The 19,157-nt window shown below is 42.0% G+C and overlaps 1 protein-coding gene and 1 long non-coding RNA gene across 3 annotated transcripts in view; both read left to right on the forward strand.

Moving 5' to 3' along the window:
- LSAMP (limbic system associated membrane protein) overlaps positions 1-19,157 on the forward strand; it is a 977,049-nt gene that overhangs the window by 460,620 nt on the left and 497,272 nt on the right. The window lies entirely within an intron of this gene.
- On the forward strand, positions 4,397-13,741 carry LOC147654351 (uncharacterized). The gene is made up of 3 exons (XR_015284988.1): positions 4,397-4,564; positions 7,223-7,331; positions 10,513-13,741. It is a non-coding gene; the product is annotated as an uncharacterized LOC147654351 (long non-coding RNA).

Here is a 19,157-nt window from a genome sequence, read left to right on the forward strand (position 1 = left end):
GGCAATGCCGACCCATGTGTCTGACCTGTGATCAAAATTCCTCCAGCTTCTCAGGTATCAGCTTACCTCAGGTAAAAGAAGGTTCAAAGGCACTCTGTAGAAGGTAAGACATTCATCCCCTTTCTGGGATGCAGACAGAAAGCGTCACAGCTCATGGGTTTTGCAGTAAAAGGCAATTAATTATCACCTCGATGACCTCCTTTGCTATCAAATCACTACTCAAATGATTTTACTACTCTTTATAATGTGGCTAAATCCTGACAATTTTATCTATTGATTTCAGTGAAAAGTGATGAGTGCTCATTACATTAGAAAACCTTGTATTTTATGGTTGTGCCACCTGACTTCGGGGAGCTGCTTTCATACACATATGTGCATTTATATACTGTTCCTCTGCTCTCCCTGCGTGTCATTTGTGCAGTGTGGTGCTTAATATAATCCTGTGACTATAAAGCTCAGAATGTATTCTGGCATGTTTTGTGGCTGGAGATCTGTCTAAAACCTTCATTTAGTGTACATAACCACTTCTGGAAATCAGAAAGATTTCTTTATTTTCTAAGAGAATAATTATTTGGCCAGCCCCTCATTTAAAATTATTAGATGGATATCACTCTGTGATAGTTATAGTAAAAGACAATTTGTAAAGCATAAGTTTTTCACCAGAAAAGTTTCACCATGGAGATGAGGTGGGGAACTGGGAGCAGCAGATTCATGGATTCCCCTCCTCTGCCCTCTCCTTTCTGGAAAAAGAAACAGGCCTGGAGTAGCTGCCCCTTCTCCCTTCCAATGTGTTTCAGTGCTGAGTCCCAGGGCTGCGGAGCTCTGCACACGCTAGGAGATCCTTTTTGCTACAGCTGTTGCTCCTCTTTGTCTTGAGAGTCTCAAGGGCAGAAGAGTCAGAAAGGAGGTGATTTCAGGAAGACACAGGCAACTTGTTTATTCTCCTAAGTAGTCATTTTATGTCTTTTACCAATGAGCAAGACAGCTCTCCAGCGCTGTCTTCCCAGAGGCTGCATAATCATTCCTGCACCTTGCTCACCACGATTTCAGTCCCTGCAGCTGACTCATTCCAGTGGCCCCAATAAGATCTGAGTTCCTTTTCTGTCTCCTTGAGTTGCAATGATGAAGGGAAGGAGGAGGAAAGAAGCTGTGGGAAGCACAGAGCCTCCATGTCTGAATGTCTAATCTTTTCAGGTGAGGGAAAAAAAACCAAAACAGGCTGTGCTATCTCTGCTGTACTCATGCTTCATTTCTGTTTTAAGTACTGGTAAAACTAAGGAGAAACAAAAATATTTTTTTTCTTTTTCCCCCAGACTGAATTACAGTGAGGAGACAATGCCTCCACTTTTCAGTCCAGTCAAACTTCTGATTTCAGTATTGCCTGTTGTGCTTTAAAGTCTGCTTGTATGGGTTGGAAGGGTAGAGACGTGCTTTACTGACCATACTTTTCCTGAGTCATTGTGACATGGTCTGTTGAAGAGTGAGGTTTTGGGTCCACAGCTCCTTAGGCAATGAGTAGTTAAAAGAATTAACTTGTTCTTTAATGAAGTTCAAGGATCTTATCTCCTCGTGTCTGAGGAACAACCTTGACTTAAGCACAACTCAAGTCCCCAGTATGACTTTGACTCTCCAGACTAAGTTGCCCAGCATAACTCCTTTCTGTGTTTCTTAGTTAAATTATACCACCTGTCTGCAGATTTCTTCAGCTCCTCCACAGCTGCACATGGTGGCTTTGGTGAGGCCTGGTTGGGAGGAGAAAGCTCTCTCCATGGGGAATATGCATTCTTCCTTCAAAGGTTTTCTTGGTTTGGGATTTAGGGTTGGTTTGTTTGTTTCTTCTGTGTTCTGTGATACTGAGTCGTGGTAGTATCCTTACTAACAGCTGTCAGCCCCCCCAACAGAGAGACAGGCAGAGCAACCAAACCCAAACAAGACACAAAACGAAATTCAAAATGTGTTCAGTGAAACATGCTACTTCAAAGGCAGGTGTAGAAGTCCCCCCGGAGCTCATTACTCTAGTCGGTGGAGGGGAGGGGTAAGGGAAAATGTGGAGTGGGAAACAGGGTCTATTCTTTTCCAAAAACTAAAAGGACATGAAACCTGTTCCCCAATTTCTTTCCATGGGGCCACAGACCGTATTCTCCTCTCCACCTTAGCACCTCAGTCTCCTCAGAGGTGGACTGGGCTGGTGTATCCAGGAAAGATGCCTGCTGTCATGAATCCTCCTCCAAGTGAAGTGTGTTTCACACAGACACCCTTCACTCTAGTAGCTCTTGCCAGTGCCATGTGGTGGGTACACTGGGAGCCTCACCAGCAGGAGGTGAGGCCAGTATCACTGGCTTGTTTGCTTCTCCATCTTTCCTGAGACTGTCAGCCTGGCAAGCAAAACCTGGCTGTGGCTGTAGATGGTGTGCCCTTTGGAAATTTGGGAATTGGTTTATATTAGACCTGTCAAATTAATTTCAGCTGGACTAACATCCTGGGATTATGGCATTTCTGTGTATTTCTTTAGTCAGTGAGCTTGAAGGTTCCCCTGCAAAAAGAAGTTATTCTAAACTTACCTGCATTTTTTAAAAACTCTTCTGACAAGAGTTTTGTAACTCTTGTCATTTCAATCTGTTCAGCTAGTCTGTCTTTCATGTCAGCTTGAAAGAAAAGCAAGAGTAAGTTAAGCAGGTAATGGATCATCTCACAATAATTGGCCCTGATTCTTCAGTTCTTGCTGAGGTAGACAGCTTACAATACACTGAGATTATTTTACCCATGTGAGGATTATGTGATGGAGGGATATGAATTTTACATCATACATGAAGGAGGCAAGACTTAGAGTGCCCATGGATCATATGCCAGCACTGCAGCAAGTTCCCTGCCTTCTTTGCTGCTTTCCTAGCCTTCTACAGGAAGTGTTTGAAAGGAGCATAATGAAATACTGCTATAGGAAGCCATGGAGAGGCAGAGAAGGGTGGCATTGTACACAGCTTTTCTTCATTGAGGGAATGTTAATGGAGAGCCTCTGAGTTACCACACACACAAGTGTGCGAGCTGGTAAGACCTGTGGTGGTGGAGAGCATGTTATCAGCTCTGCAGAGATTGGGTGCTGCTGGGAAGGCAAGAGGATGATAGCAGAGAAAGGCTGTGTGATCTCGTGTGTGGAGCAGTGAGGTGTGATAAGCAGCCTGTCTTTTGGAGCCTGCCCTCAGAACTAGAGGGGAGATTGTGAGGCAATAAAGCACACAGATGCAGAGTGTGAGAAATGCTGTGAGAAACCAGCACACTGGATACCACACACGGCAGATATTGTGAGGCTGGGTATTGTTGGAGAGAGAATACAGCAGAGCCAGCCCGTGTTCCAAGGCTTCTTACAGCATTCCCATGACTTTGATTGTTTGCCACTCATTCTCTCCATATGCAGGCAAGACCCACTGATCTGGGAAACTATTGCAGCTGTTGCTATAAGCCTCCAGAAGGATCTAAAAGCTAATTGCAACAGCTAAACCAGCTGTTAGAATAAGGACTACATTCTCAGTCCTCAGATCCTGGCGTGTCCCTGTGGGATGGAGTTTCTTCTTCAGATCTAGGAGGCTGAAGGGAAGCATCTGTGCTCTTTGCTCAGCCTCAACTAACTAGACCAGGAGAGACTTTTCTGCCAATCAGGAGGCTGAAAATTAAACAGCTACTGTAATTTCAGGCCAGATTACTAAAGTTTTTACAAGGGGCTGGGATGCTGTGTTCAATTGATGCACAGTGCAGTTTGCCTTCCTGTTTCTTTTAACTCTTTCCTTCTTCAGTGCATTAGAGACTGACTGGACTAAAACCCTGTAGGTCACTCTAATTTTCAACTTTGCTGGGAGAGTGACATTTCAGCTCCCACCTTTCCTTCCCCTGAAAGCTCATAAGGATTTTCTTCCCCCTGCATCTTGGACCTGCTGTAGCAAGACCGGGGAAGAGCAACTGTGGTGCATATTAGCAGGAGAGTGAGGACAAGCTGGAGGATCTTACACAGTAGTAGCAGTAATGGTGGTGAGTCTGCTGACTGCAGTTGCCTCAAACCACTAGGCTGTGTATTTGTATTTAGTTCCTCCCAGGTGAGATAACATTGGAAATAATTTCCCCCATTTCAGCTGTTACAGAGGAAGGTTTTTCAGCACAGGCCGGGGCAAGAATGGTGAGCTGAGGACAGTGAAAGACGGTGGTTTATGTAATCACCCTGCTGGGTGAGCACCTCTGAGAACCATGCAATCACTAAGGATGAGATGCAGTAGCACACCTGGCTTTGCCACCTAGTTAATAAGCTCACTTGGACTCGGTTCTTTATGGAAGCACTGGAGTGTGTCTGCTCTACAGTCCCTACGATGATCCATTTACTCAAATTATCCATTTTTTCCTTGTCCTGTAGGGCATCCCTGTTATCTTCCCTCCCTATTATCCAAGATAATAGAGAGCTGACTTGCAATAATGCAGTCACAATGGCTCCACAGTGTCTGAGTGATTCCCATGTGATTGACATTGTGTGTCTGTCTGAAGCTTCCTGAAGAGCAATTCTCCATCAGTGCTTCTTCCATCGGTAGGCATTAGACAGAACAGGGTCCTGTAGTGCAAGTCTATTAAAGCCCAAGAAGAAATCTGTTTCCCTATGACAAACAGAAGGAGACATGAATTATACAAATGAAGGGGCAATTCTTTATGCTTATATGACTTACTCTAGATGTGGATCAAGGTCATAGGGACATGGGGGTCTCTATGTACTGTACCTGGGTTTCCTCAGCTCCCTGGGCCAATAGAAGAGTGCAGATAAGAAGCAGAGGGAGCAACAAACCTCTCAAATGTTTTTGTGTCTGCCACCAAGAAAAAGCAGATGACTTGAATGGAAATGGCAAGGATGTTTAATCCCAAACTGTCATGATTCCAGTCTTTTCAACATTTGGAGATTCTGGTCTGTATCAGAAAAAGCATTTAAGAAGATTTATCCTGTTTGTGCTTGAGTGAGTCAAGGTTTTCCTTCTCATCGTATTTCTAGCCCAACAAGCAGGTCTGGAAATCTCACAAGAAAATCTGGTTTCTAGCTTGGTTTTGCTAACTCAGTGAAGATGGATATAATTTTCACTAAAATTCTAGTTTATCATCAGAGTTGAGGCTTGTGTGGTTCATCACTAGTGATCACAGCCCACTGAGTCTACTGAGTACTTACTGAGACTCCTGAGTCTCAGTGGTACAATAACACTGCTTTTGTGGTGCAGGTGGACCAAGGTGGAAGTGAGAACATGTGTCCTCCACGTGCTCAGAATTATTTGTATGACTAGTTTTGTTGTTGAAGGGCAGGAGCCCAAAGCTGCCCGTGGTTTGCAGAGCCTAGGGGCTTTCAGTCCAGTTTTGTGCTTTGCCTTGGCATCCAGATAAACATGAGCAGCATCTCATGTAAATGCAGATTCCTAGTGAAGCTGAAAATGCAGTGAAAGGTTCAGCCCCTATCTGGTATAAATCATTATACTGACCAGTGTACACTGAATTATACTGGCAGACCTGGCGCTCTAAAACCTGGCTTTCTATTCAGCAAACATTTTGTCACTAGATTTTTTTTCAGCTAGTAATGCTAACTTCAATTCTCAACCTGTTTTCTCTTCTGGCTGTTTTGAGGCATTGTAGCTTTGACCATACCTTTGCTTTCTCAGAATGTTTTGCAACTCCTTACCTTTGTGCTGTGACCGTCACTGCCTAAGTAGAGTGCCACGTGTGAGGGGAAGGCAGGAACTTTAAAAAAATAGAAAGTGAATTATGCACTTTCCATAACTAATCTTCAGACACTTGATCTGTACTAAAATGCATGAGGCTTTAGGGATTTGTGAACATTTTCATGAATAATAAGAGCTTCACAAATAACAGGAGAGTGAACTTGCCGATCTTATTCCCAAATCTTTTATATATATAAGAGATATGATTGGCTCTAGCTTTCAGAAGGAGTTGGCAGCAGGTCACTTTTTTTTCTGATCAACAAAGAATAGGGCATCTGGGAAAGGAAGATGAAGCACATTATTTGCAGGGCTCCTACATCCATGAGTATTCTTGACTTTTATAGATTTTTCAGTAAATTAGCATAACTACATAATCCAAGATTTCTTGCAGTTGTTTTCCCTCCCAAAGTTGATGTGACTGAGAGAGAATGCAAACGCAACAGCTTAAAAAGAAGATGGGAGGAAATTATCATATTTAATATTGTTTATACAGAAACTGGCATACTTTACAGAGCATCATCTGATTAACTCATTTCCAGCTCTGCGGCGTGTGTGCGTCTATGACGGCAGGGAGGAGAAATGAGAGCTAGGCCGTGTTTTTTCCTGGCATGAGGAACTGTTGCTGTAACACTTGTGTGGCTGGCAGCATGAGACATAATATTACCTAGAAGAAAACCTTTAAGTGTTGGATTAATTTCCCACCATCTGCATTCTGTCTGTACTGGAAATCTAGATCCAGAGAGAAAGACTGGGGAACAGATCTGAGTAGCTGGCAATTAGATATGGAGAAATTAAAAATGTTTTTAGAGATTCCTTACTAGTCAGCTTTTCGGTGGCTGCAAGGGTTTGGTCAGCTTAGGAGCCAGTTTTGGAAAAGGCCCTTTGGCGTAATGTCCCAAAAAGATTGGCAGAGAGGAGCAGTCCCTTATTGCAGAGGTGTTGCCAGTCGCAATTAGGGACAGGTTTTTGGGTGCTGGCAGCTGAAAAAGGAATGCCAAGCTCTAAGGAAGCATCCAAGGAAATTGAACTAGAAGTTATGACCAAATGGGATTTGCCCAAAAGGTGTAATGTTGTGTCAGGATGAAACCTCACCATGAAGCAGCCATAGATATAGGGAGAGGAAATGGTGAATGGTAGAAGATCAAAACAGAAAGGACTGGAAGGAAGAGGGAGCAGCAGAAGGAAAAGGTGAATTTCAGGCACCTGTCATTTCTTCTTTGCCTTCAGCTTGCTTCGGCAGTGAACCACGGAGAGCAAAACCCTCAGGGGAGAAGATGAGTTGCTGAATATTCAGTGTAGCTGCCTTGTGCAGAGCCCAGAAGGGATGGCCCTGTCTCAGCTGCCACCCAAAGCACAAAGGGTCCTTCCCAACGTGCAATGTGACAGGGAGACAGGGAGGTAGGGGTCTGAGCAAGGGTGGTGCAGCTCAGAGGGTGGGAGCTCTGCCTGCTGAAATGTGCTTATGTTTGTGTGTTATTTTTTTTCTCTTCTAGGTAAGTGCATAAAGTGCTTATGAATGGTTCTAAGGCACTCTGGCAGATGTTATACTGGGATCTCTCTGGCTTCTCCAAAGAGGAGGAAAACACAGCACCCTCTGAAATGGTAACACCATTACCTGTGAAGTAGATATATCGGTGATTACTGAGCAGTCCCTCTGTACTTTCATCTGTAAATCTGGTTTTCTGCATTTAGTGATAACCCATAGCCAGTCAGAAATGCACACACTGTCTTCCTTAGCCTGGGGGTTCCATCCCCAGTCCCAGGTGACAGCAGTCCCTGTGACACCATAGCAGAGCTTGCATCTCATGACCTCCATCTTGGCATCTGCCACCTTTTGCTTGTGCTGTTTCAGGAGTAAACTTCTTCAGGCCTCTCTATAGGGTTGGTAGATATTTTCTAGAATAACAGCTTAAATATCAGCCCAAAAGTATTGTGTCCTTTGTTTCTCTTTCTGCCTTCAGAAATTGTTGGATATTTGGGCACTGCAGAAATCCATCCAGTCACATTTCATACCTTACCTCATCAAGTGCAGGGAGCTCCCTGGACGAGGTTTTCTAAATTCCTTTTCCTTTGGCTGACTTCTGATTCACCAGTGGGGGATTGTTTTGAGAACATAGTGACAACCAAGCAAAAAGAAAATTCAGAACAACACTTGGGGCAAAGCTGCTTGGCAGTGGGATGAATTGAACTACTCAAGAGAGGTGCTGGGAATGCTGTTGTTTGTGATGTTTAAAACTCTCTAGGTCAGAAATTGCAGGGAGCAGTTCTGTGCTCGGCAAATGGACATAGTGGTGGAGATGGTGGGTCTTTCTCGTCTCTGACAGCTTTTATTTATTATTATAATTTATTGTTTTATTAGCTTCGGATCGTTGACTTCACCTCTAGTTCAGTTTTGCTGTATATACTGTACAGTCCATTATAAGCATGGAACTAAATGAAATGCTTTTCTGCTGATGTGGTACATGTTTATTTCCCAGTGGAGCAAGGTGATATAAGCACATGCATTAAATATATTTATGACAAATTTCTCATCTATTACTTTTATTTAGAGCGGTTTTGAAGTAAAGTAGATTCTGCTGGAAAACAAACATCTTTCTGAAGGCCAACAACAAATCCAAAAGTGTATTTGCATCCTTACTGGTTTTGTGTGTTTTGGGTTTTTTTAATTTCATTTTTGTTTTTACAAAGACAGCTACAAAGCTGCACGGGAGGAAAAGAGATCACCACTTTGTTTCGTATGCAGCTGATGTAATAGATCCTGGCTCATCAGGGCTTGCTGGGGGAGATACCACTCTCCCTTTTTTTAAGGACTAGAGTAGAGACAACACAGCTAGAGATATGGGCCACGTCTGTTCTTCATCGTCCTGAGCTGGAAAAGCTTCCCTGATGGGAAAACATTTTGGAGCTACTTTGTCAAGTCTTTAGTGCCTTAAGATCAGGAAAGCAATACAGCATTCAAGCACATGGCTATCATTAAGCAAATTCTTGTATATGAAAAGCCCATCCTTTAGTAAAGAAAGAGAAGGGAAGATACTGTTGGGAGAGAAAGGAGATTATAATTTGATTTCTTTTCCCTAAAAATTAGCAGATATATGTACCTGTATATGTCACCTGAGAGGTGCAGGGCTGTGGTAAATGCCAAGCCCTCATCTGTGTTTTAGGGCAGTATGTGCTTCCTGAAAGGAAAATGATGCTTACATTAAATAATAATGTCAAATAACAGAAGAGATTTTATCTTGAGGTTTAGGGCCTTCCTTCTTGGCCAGTCTGCTACTTCCTGTCCTGACATACTTCAGGGAAATATTCTTGCTTCCAGACTTTTAATCTTCCCTGGTGTCCATCATTTCTCTAGGATATTAGGTTTTTTGTTGTTGTTCCAGCCTCACTGATAGGCTTCAGCAGGTCTTAGCCCAGGTTGCAGCTGGGCTTATCTGGCTTAGCCAGATAAAATGCAGCTATGGTGTCCTGCACTTGGACCATGTTTATGAACATACCATGAAACTGAAATTCCTCAGGAAGAAATGCTTTTCATCATTTCTTCCCATAGAGCTAGATTACCCTTATTAATAGAAACCTATTAAAAATATCCTTCTGCTGGGAAATGGTTAGAAAACCTTGAGTACCCTTTCATGGGGGCTCAGTTTTTATTTTTTATTTTTATCCTTTTTTATCCAGACCTTTTCCTGCTTGTGTGGTTCTCTTTCTTAATTGGATCTGTGATTTAATTTACTGTTTCTCAACTCACTTCCAAAAAAAAAAAATAAAATTACCAGATTTTGAGTGAATCCTAGGGCCTTCAGGAAGCCCTTTATCCTCATCTTTAACCAGCAGGAAGGATGTTGGTATAAGGATTTGTATCCATACACAGGACAGTCAGCTGACATTACCTCTGATAGTGACCTTTTTTAGTGAACTGAGCTGACATACAATGTCCATGTATCCTGTTTCTTGTTTTATATTCTTTTTTTCACTTTCAAGTTCTGCACTGCACCATCCCAGATTGCGAATCCTCTGGGCTCTTCTCTCTGAGGCTGCAGAAGAGACCTGCCAGATTCTCCCAAATGCACTTTAACAAACATCGTTAGGGAGCCTCGTGGATGGTGATCCCTACCTCTAATGATGCACCTTGCAAGCAAAGCAAACGGGAGGCAGGACTAAAAAAGCAGTAGTGAGAACAGATTTTAATTGCCATGCTGAGAGGTTAGATAAGAAGTCATGAAAAAGCTCAGAAAAATGTGAACATTTATATACCATAGTAAGGCCCTAAGGCTGCAGCCGTGCTGGAAAATGCTTCCAAATTTGGCTACTAAAAACATGAGAACATGCAGGCTTTTCCTCCTCATTCCCTTGCTTCCCATATTCTCCGCCAATTAATTTGCTTTTCTTCTCATTCTCTGGCTTTCTTTCTTTGTTTTCACATTATGTTCTTTCTGATCTTCTGTCTTGATTGCTGATTCCTCTCTGTCCCGTATACTTCTTTTTGTGTGTTTGCAATTTTTCTTAATCTACAACAAAGCCAGTGCCTGATTGTCTTTGAAAGTGGATTCTACCTGAGCTATTTATCAGCTATGTAGATTGCACTTCCTTCATCTTGTTAACTATTTGGTATATAAAGACATATTGCATGCAGTCAGTGGATAATTCTATTTTAAACTATGCTGCGTACAATTTACATTTTTTGTCTGTTATTGTGGGAACTGATGTAAAAAAAATCATCCTGATACAGTTGATTTTTGTTGCTCCTTTTTCTCAAGAATTCCTTGGCCTTTTCTCCCAATGTCAGTTTTGGGTTCCTGGCGCTCTTCTTCCATGGATCAGTTTAGTTGAATCTACTGCAGTATGGATTTGACCACGTGGATCCTCATCAAGTGACTAAGCTGAGTGCAGTGTTCCTGAGGATGAAGGACCCTGTGCCCTGGCAGGTAGCACCCAAGCACTCATTACCCAGTGCAGGATGCTGTTTCACCCTAAACTGCAGCAGTGGGGGCCCTCTTTTAACACTTCCAAATTTCGTTCAACAGTCACAATCAAACTGGATCCTTAATACTTGCAAATTGTTGTTTGAACCAAGCAGTGGATTTGCCTAGGGTTTAATACACTATGCTCCCATATCATACAGAGAGCTCTGGAGGAAAGGAGAAAATGTTTTGAGTGTCTTGTTACATAGTAGTCACTTTTGTCCAGCATTGTCAACATTACCAATATAATGGGCTCAACATTGGCCAGAAAGAACCCAGGCTGTGGCAAAACATCACAGCTTTTATGGGCCCCCAGAGATTGAGATCTGGCAAGTCTCATCTGACAAAGATGTGCTGTCTTTAAAGTACCTGTCTGCATCAGTCTGTGTCAGCTGGTGAAACAAATCCAGTGAGCAGCTCTCTCTTGGTCCTGTCCTTTCATCTGGTGATAAAACAACTGTCTGCAAATGTGTGATGTGGTGCTGTTCAAGTAAGGAGGAAAAGGAACCAGAGGACAAGAGGACCTTTGATAGATGCTAAATTGAGGAGGGGAACGGTCATTCCTGTCTCCTGGGCTTGGGTCCAGGTGAGCATGCGTAGGTGGAGCAGAATGTAAATGTCTGTGCGGGCAGTGCAGTGATCTGGATCTGAGATGATTTGGAGGAGGTGTGTTACAGCAGTTAAGTGCAGGACATTTATTTGCTGGGAGCTGACTTTGATCTTGGAACAGGACTAGTGAGTGAAATGAATTTTGCTAGGTCTTGGTCCGTCTCCAATTGAGTGACTCCTGCATTAGGAGATGGATGAGATTGGAGTGCAGCCTGCATTGCAAGTGTCAGCCTGGGCCCTCTCTTAGGGATGCGTTTTCCTGGGACTCAGACTGTGTCAGACAGCAAAACTGGGAGACAATGTAAAGAATTAGAGAACAAACCTAGAAACTGAGGATATGCATAACACACTGTATGGGACAGTAATCTGCTTCACTGACTCGCAAGCCCAAGTTTCTCTCAAGAATTTATTTTTTATATCTTGCATCCCCTCGTTTCTTTGGCATAGATCCTTACACTGGTTTCTGGGATTTTAGAGGATTTCTGGATTTCTAGAGGTAGTATCTCTTCCCACAAACCTGTTTTAAAAGCCTTCGACTTTAGGCATCTTGGTATACACATAGCTTTCTGCTCGTGAATACAATAAATGTCTCAGTTAAGGGTTTATATGGGAGCACAGACCCCTAAGACTATTTCTAGGAAACATGTGGAATTTTCCAGTACTCCTCTGACCTACACATAATGGCTGTAACACGTGCCATACAAACTGTGTTTACATGAATGACATTTAGGCCAAATTGAAATACTGTCTCTCCATTCAAAACATTAATTTCCCCACCACTTTCCTGCCTGCCTGACCCTGTTGCTCACTTCCTCTCTCTTGGCCTGCCCTTTAGACACTGCTGAACACAGGATGCCAGTTCTGGCTGCCCGTGCTGTGGCCATCCCTGCCTTTGTTTTACAGTCGAAGCCAGATGTGCTCTCCACCATCCTAGAGATGATGAACTTCTCTTTTTTTTGAGATGTCAGGCTGTGGGAAGTACCCACTCTTCTCTGACCTGAGTCCCTGCAAATCTTTGTGCCCACCACAGTACCACCAGTGAGGACTCAGAGCAAGGTCATTCCGTGCTTGCATTGTTCTCCAGGGAGATCCACATGTCGGCAGAGTTAATTACACTAACAGCCACAGAAATTATATTGGCCCACCACTGGCCTAGTGAGATGAATATCTCCCTTTCTTACTCACAGGGGGATGTTAATGGTATTTTTATTAACTGGTGACCTGTTGACTGCTATTAGAATATAGATTGTATGCATAAACCAGGTCAGGGTACTGAAGATATGATTATAGAGCAATTACTGTGTCAGCCACTGTGGCTTCTAATCAGAGCTGGCAAAGAGCCTTTGGAAGCCTGAAAACTGTTTTTGGAGTCCAACAAGAAGAAACAGCTTTGGATCAAAGTGTGTATTGTGCCTTTGGATCTTTCTGGAATTAAATGTCTGATTTCTTATGATTAGGATGGGCAGTCAAGGCAGAAAGTCATCTTAAGAAGCTCAGCTTTTAGTGGAACACAACTGATTAGGGGAGTTCAGAGTTTGCAAACTTTTTCTTTTTTTCCTTTTTGTTTTGCTTTTGTTATTATATGGTTTATGTTTATTTCACTGAGCCAGCTGAGAATGCTAATTCTGCTCTTTCTCTTTAAAGTTAACTGCAAGGTCATGTGGCTGAGTGTCTGGAATGTCAGTAAAATGATTGCACTAGTACATGCATTTCATTTCATGAGGGCCATAGAACCAGGTTTAGAATCATTTGACATTTTTCAGAATTATTAAAAGCAAAAAGGAATGATTAAATCAAGAGCTGGAATGTCAGATATAGAACCAGGGGCTGGCTTTCTCTTAGGATCAACTATTCATTTGGAGATTGGATTGAATACCCTGATTCCCAAAGATTAGCTTTGTTTCACTAACAGCACCACTGATCCTACTCAAGTGACTGGAACAGGTGGAAGAACCACTTCACACAAACAAGAGCTCAGGACTCACATGTATCTTGACTGGTGCTTGTAACCACATTTATATTATCTGCATTTATGGGTTAGACAACAAACTGTGTGGAGCTCACCAGCACACTTGCCAAATATACTTAAATTTGATATTTTGCAGTGATGGAGTTTGGCTTTACTGGAGAGCAGAGCACAGCACTATTTGCATGTTTATGATTATCCTCTTCCAGAAAAAAAAAAAAAAAAATCCTTAATTGTCTGAGATTTCATAAACTAAGTAATCTCATGGTAATCTGAGGCTGAAACTGGATTTGTAACTCTGGTTCTCTGGTTTATGAAAAGAAAATATGTGTTGAGATTCAACAGGAAATGAAATGCTTATGGATTTCACTTGATGATTAATATCTACTATATTGCTTAGAGAATAAATTATCTTCACTCTATTTTGGAACTGGAATTCATCTTAAATAGGAAAATAAAATTTGAATTATGAATCTGTACCAGGCTCTCTGTTTTGATAGAGTTCAGTTGCATGCAAAAGCTTGAGTGGGAAGGCATGTTTGTATTTTTTCATCACATTTTGAATTATCTCTCCAGTTTCTGTTGTTGCCAAAGTGGTTAGTAAGTTTAGCGTATTCAAAAAAATTAATTCATTGATCCTTCAAGATTTGCTTCTATTCTGATTTTTAACATGAGTGAAAAGGGCATATTCTGAGGGCACATCAAGAGAGGGAAGGGAAGAGCAAGAGATTAATGTCCTTTCTGAACCAAACTTCTTGTGAAAGTAAATGGAAAAATGTCCTTTCCCTGCCAATGTGTGGTTCAGTCCACCACACAATGATGGCAAGTCTTTTCATACTTTTTTCTTTTACCTTAAAGCTTACTTTCTATGTTGTTTCCATATGATTGTTTACTTCTTTAAAAAAAAAAAAAAAAAAGGCAAGGCATTTCTTATCACTGTTTGGGGGGAGAAGAAACTTGGTGATAGGAAACACAAAACATCAGTAATGAGAATGGCACTGGAAAACACTACACATTATTATTTCAGGAGTTGCGATTTTTAAGCTGATATGATGATTCTTCGTGTTTTGACTTATTATCTTTTAATACAGAGAGTTGCTAGTAAGGCAAATTTTCTTTCTTATGCAGTTTTTCTCTGACTAACTTCCAGCAGTCTGGCATCTTATTTAATACTCTGTGTGTCAGAAATTCCCATTTCAGAGATGACTCTGTTTCCATCAAAGCTGCAACCGTACTTCACAATTTCACTTATTAACAGCCTACTGAGATAATTGGGTCTGCCCAGCTCATTAAAAATAAAATATTGATGTTTTCTTAGGGTGGATGTAATTATCTTGCCCCCACAGGGAACAGGCAGCATAAAGGAGGGATGGTGTGGTCTAATACACATCCTGCTATGCACCTGCTTGCTGCTCTGCAGCGAAGGAAATTAGGGATTTCTGGTGCAGTTACAATGGGTGAAGGTGGTAATGCAGAAGAAAAGATTTCCTTCCAAGTCTGGACAACACAAATTAATTCCTTTTTCTTTTTTAAAATTTTTTCCTTTTCTTTTTTTTTTTTTTTTTTTTTAATTTTTTTTGACAAACTAGGTCCAAAAGGAATGTGTCACAATGCTTCTCTCTGGTGTACTTTACTGTGCTGTAGTATTCTCTATAGCATACAGTTGCTAACACTTAATTCCAGGCATGGATATAACATGGATAACTCGTATAAAAACGAGCAGCAAAGGAGCATGTTCCTCTTTACTGCCCCACTTGAAGTTATTCAAGACGAGATCTGGAGGCAGCTCTTCAAGTAAAAACTTAAAGACTCAGCTTGTCTTTTCTGAGGTTTTTTTTTGACAGCAATTTCTTCAGTGCCCTGTATTTCTCTCCATAAGTCACTGAATGGGTTGCTCTCAAATCCAGCTGTTAGGATATTATCAAATGTGTGATTAGATAGCAAAGACATCAAGCCACCACAGAACCACTGGTGACCTTTGAGTACTGGTGTCCTCCCATGACCTGAGTTACCCAATTTTCCCTTTTGACTGTAACTTTGAGATGTTTTGATGATGCTCTACTGGCAGTGGGTTTTAATTTCCCATTGATAAAAATGGATATGGAAGGCAGAAGTATCAGGAAAGAAAATAGAGCACTTTTTACTCCCTATCCCCTTCTTTCTGGTTGTTTTAAATGAGCGTTAGAAGATGGACACAAGAGAAAATCTAAAAGACAGCATTTAAGTAACTTAGATGTGCCTCTCTCATTATTCTGTTTTGGGTATATAGGACCTCAGGTCTAATTGAGAGTCTCCTGTTCCATGTGCTCTGTGGTGTGTTGCAGCTGCTGCTTAATCCTGGTTGGAACTAGACTGAGACACCTCATTGCACCCATTGCAAATCCACTGAGCTTGGTTCAAGAGCTTGGTAACAGACTGTTGGGTACTCTCACTGTTTTAAAGGCATCCTGGACTTCCTTAGAGCTAGAACCTCACTTTTGGTCTTTTACAGAAAGTCATTGCTGTGGAGTGGTCAGTTTGGAGACACTGGTATTTAACTCACTCCCTTGGGCAGGTACAGTGCTATCAGCAGGCGTAGTGCTCAGAGACAGACAAGTAAGGCACTGGAGAAGTTCCCCAGTGTGCTCTTCTGGAAAGAACAGTAATTGCTTTAAAGGGAAATAATCCCACATGATTTTATAGAAAGTTTATTTCCAAAAAGCTCCTTTCCTTTGGAAAATTTCTTTCCAAAAGGGGGCAAATAGGCATTGCTGAGTTACAGAGCTTGGTTTGGTTAAGTTCCTCTGCACCACCTCCTGTATGTACAGCATCCCTGATCCAGATGACTTGGGCAGCTAGGAAAAATTGCAACATCCATTTCAGGATGATCTGAGAGGACACAAACTCCCTGAAGTTTTCAAGCCTAGTGGTCTGTGGCCTGGCTGTAGAGTCTCCTCACTTTGATTCTTTTCCAAGTTGAGCTATTACCAGCTTAAATGCTGAAAAAGTCCTGTTGTGCTCTCTTCTCTATCAGCAGCATTGCTAAGGGATTTTTCTCTTTCTTAGAAAAGCTCCTATTCTGGTGTGCCACAAATGATGTATCTAGCTCTGCTAAATGGCTGGAAGCAGCATTATAATTTCACAAGTTTGCTTCTGCAGTCAGCTCTGAAGTGCTTCATATGGAGGTCAATGATAGATGTCTCTTGAGCAGGAATTAGGGAAAATAGACTAAAAGCAGCAGGGTTTATTCCACTTCTCTTTCAAGACCATGCTGTCTCAGACTTGGCAAAGTTGGGGCCCTCTCACTGTTACTGGGACTGAAAAATCATCTACTTCCAACATGCCAGTGAAGAAAAACCTAGAAGATGGCCTTTAAATAGGCCACTTCCTCCTTCAGCAGATAGGAAATAAATGGTGAAGTTTCTGAAAAATCTGGCCATGTTGTGACTATAACTGTCACAGTAGAAATTGCTGGGCCCTGAGCACTTTGGTATATCTGGCCTTTGTTTGGATAATGGAAGCTGAGCAGTTTGGAAAAATCTGTCCCTAATTATTGGTGCAGAGCCCATGAAAATCTACCCCCGAGCTCTTCTCAAATAAAAATCTGGCCTCATGGGCACAACACTGTCAGAAGCAGAGCCTGGCATAAAGTGCTTCTTATCCTTTTCAGTGATTTTGTCCTCCTGTGAAGTTTCTAATTTATTTTAATTGCTTTAAAACTTTTTAAATGAGGCTATTTAATGGCTAGGATTTTGACTTATGTATCGAAGCTTCAGTGCACTCCGCATTAAATGGCGTGTATTCCGTTATGCCTAAATTCTATTGTTATGCCTGCCCTTTGTGCCGGCTTTTCATTTTCCAGTTTGGGGGTAGTTGCATTTCTAGGGCTCCCATCTGTCATAATTTAGTGTTTCTTCAGCACTTTTTCTCATCTTAGGAAGCCATTCAGCATGTCCAAATATTGCTTTATGCCTGCATGGACAATGCTCGCTGTCGTTGGAGACGTCTATTCTGTTTCACAAAGGGAAGCCTTGCGGTACATCTGAGTGCTGACTGAAGGCAAAGATGTCTCTTTGAGCCACTGGGTTGTAAAGAGATGAACTCACTGGCCATCCTTTCTCAAAGCTTTTCAAGAGCCTGACTGTTCATGGAGGATTCTTTGCATGGACCGCAATTGAACCCAGTTCTTCCTGTGATTGCTATTTTGCAGAGGGTAGCACTATGTAAAAGTAGACATGGAGTTTTGTTCCACTGAGAAAAATATCCCTGATACCCATTGGTTAGAGCTAAAAGGCTGAATTCACATCTTCTTAATTAAGTCTTCCCACCCGTGCTTTCAGGTGGGTACCATTTTGGATGGTGTTTCTCCCGGCCCTGTCTCTCCCATCTGAAGTGGTATTCTTCACTGCTCTTCTTTGTTAGTGAGCAGCAGCAAGAAAGGTCACTTTGAAAATGCATCTCCCCACAAGCAGGGAAGGGGAGCAGGGTCAAGGCAAGCAGAGAGGTAAATGTATAATGCAGCGAGTTAGAACTAGGTCGCGAGATCCATCTTACAGTGCCAATCTTTGAGAAAGTAGTCAGAGCTCTGTTACAACTGAGGAAGTAGGGGCTTCTGCCCCTGTGTTTCATTAAGAGCAGGACCAGAGTCACAATACCAGCACAATGCCAAGGGGAGGGGACATCCATTCCAGTGGCTATGACAAAGTTAGTGTGGCCATAGAGATTCTGTACATTCCCTTGGCAAATCGGGAAACCCCTTTGCCTCAGTTTCTATTTGCAGCACAGGAGTTATAGTGCCTCTCTGTTTCACAGAGCTGCTCTGAATTTTTTTTCCAGCCTTCTATTCACTTGCTTTTGTAAAAGGAAACTCCTTGCATTTGTAAAATCAGCCATGGCTGCTAGAAAGCAGCGTTCAAGGGGTCTGACAACTTTGTGTTGAAAACTGTATGATTAGCTTAATTATTAGGGAAGTAAAATTTCTTAAATATAAATTTTAAGTATAGAGAGATCTAAGCTCAGACTTGATTTAACAGGAAAAGTGCCATTGAATTCATGATTATCATCACTCCTTATTTACTGGCCCAAGCAAATGAGATTCCAGCATAGGCTTCTGCTACTGTAGAAATCAAAGTAGTGAGTTTAGCTCCAGGAATATCAGTTGTTACATTCTTCACTTGCAATGCAACTGAAATTTCAACTCAAAAGTTTTAGTGGGAAATCCTTCAGGTTAGATTGATTTGTATTTCACCTTAATTCCACATTGTTCTAAGGCACACCTGGAAGACTTTCAGGTGTGTCTTTGGTTTTTAGTGAGGATTTCTTCCATTTTGCACAACCGCTGCACCAGATGTGACAGAAGAGGCTCAGTAGGGACTGAGATAACAGGAATTCTCTGAAGCCAGGCAGAGGTGCACTGAAACAGTTGGGGATGAGTGAGTGTCAGAAGAAATGTGCATTTCATTAAGTCAGGAGCACTGTATGCTTTCTGGAAATGTGGCTGGTAAGGAAAAGGAGTGATCTCTGCTATTTCTTACTCAGTGTCTGCATCTATTCAGTCACATCTGTGCCAAATTTTAATATAGCTCTGCTTTGCTCTTCTGTGTGCTAAGTGCTAGGTGGAATTCAGACAGATGGGTTGTCAGCAGCTTAACAAATAGGCTCACCTCATTCAGATGCTTTCACTTATTTATTTATTTTTCACTTATTTATTTATTTTAAAGGCACCCCATTTTCCCCTGGCCATTTAAAATACAAACCAATAATTAAGAGTGTCTGAAGGAGCTATAGATGGATTAGGGATTGTCTCCCAAAAGGCCAGCTGACATTTCTGCTCTCTGAAAGTCCCTGCTCAGCTGCCTCTTCAACCAGAAAACCTTGATTCCAACAGCCATCTGATTAAACATCAAAGCATCAGCA

This window comes from Cyanistes caeruleus, chromosome 3 (assembly GCF_971803275.1).
Source record: "Cyanistes caeruleus chromosome 3, bCyaCae1.hap1.1, whole genome shotgun sequence".
Taxonomy (NCBI): domain Eukaryota; kingdom Metazoa; phylum Chordata; class Aves; order Passeriformes; family Paridae; genus Cyanistes; species Cyanistes caeruleus.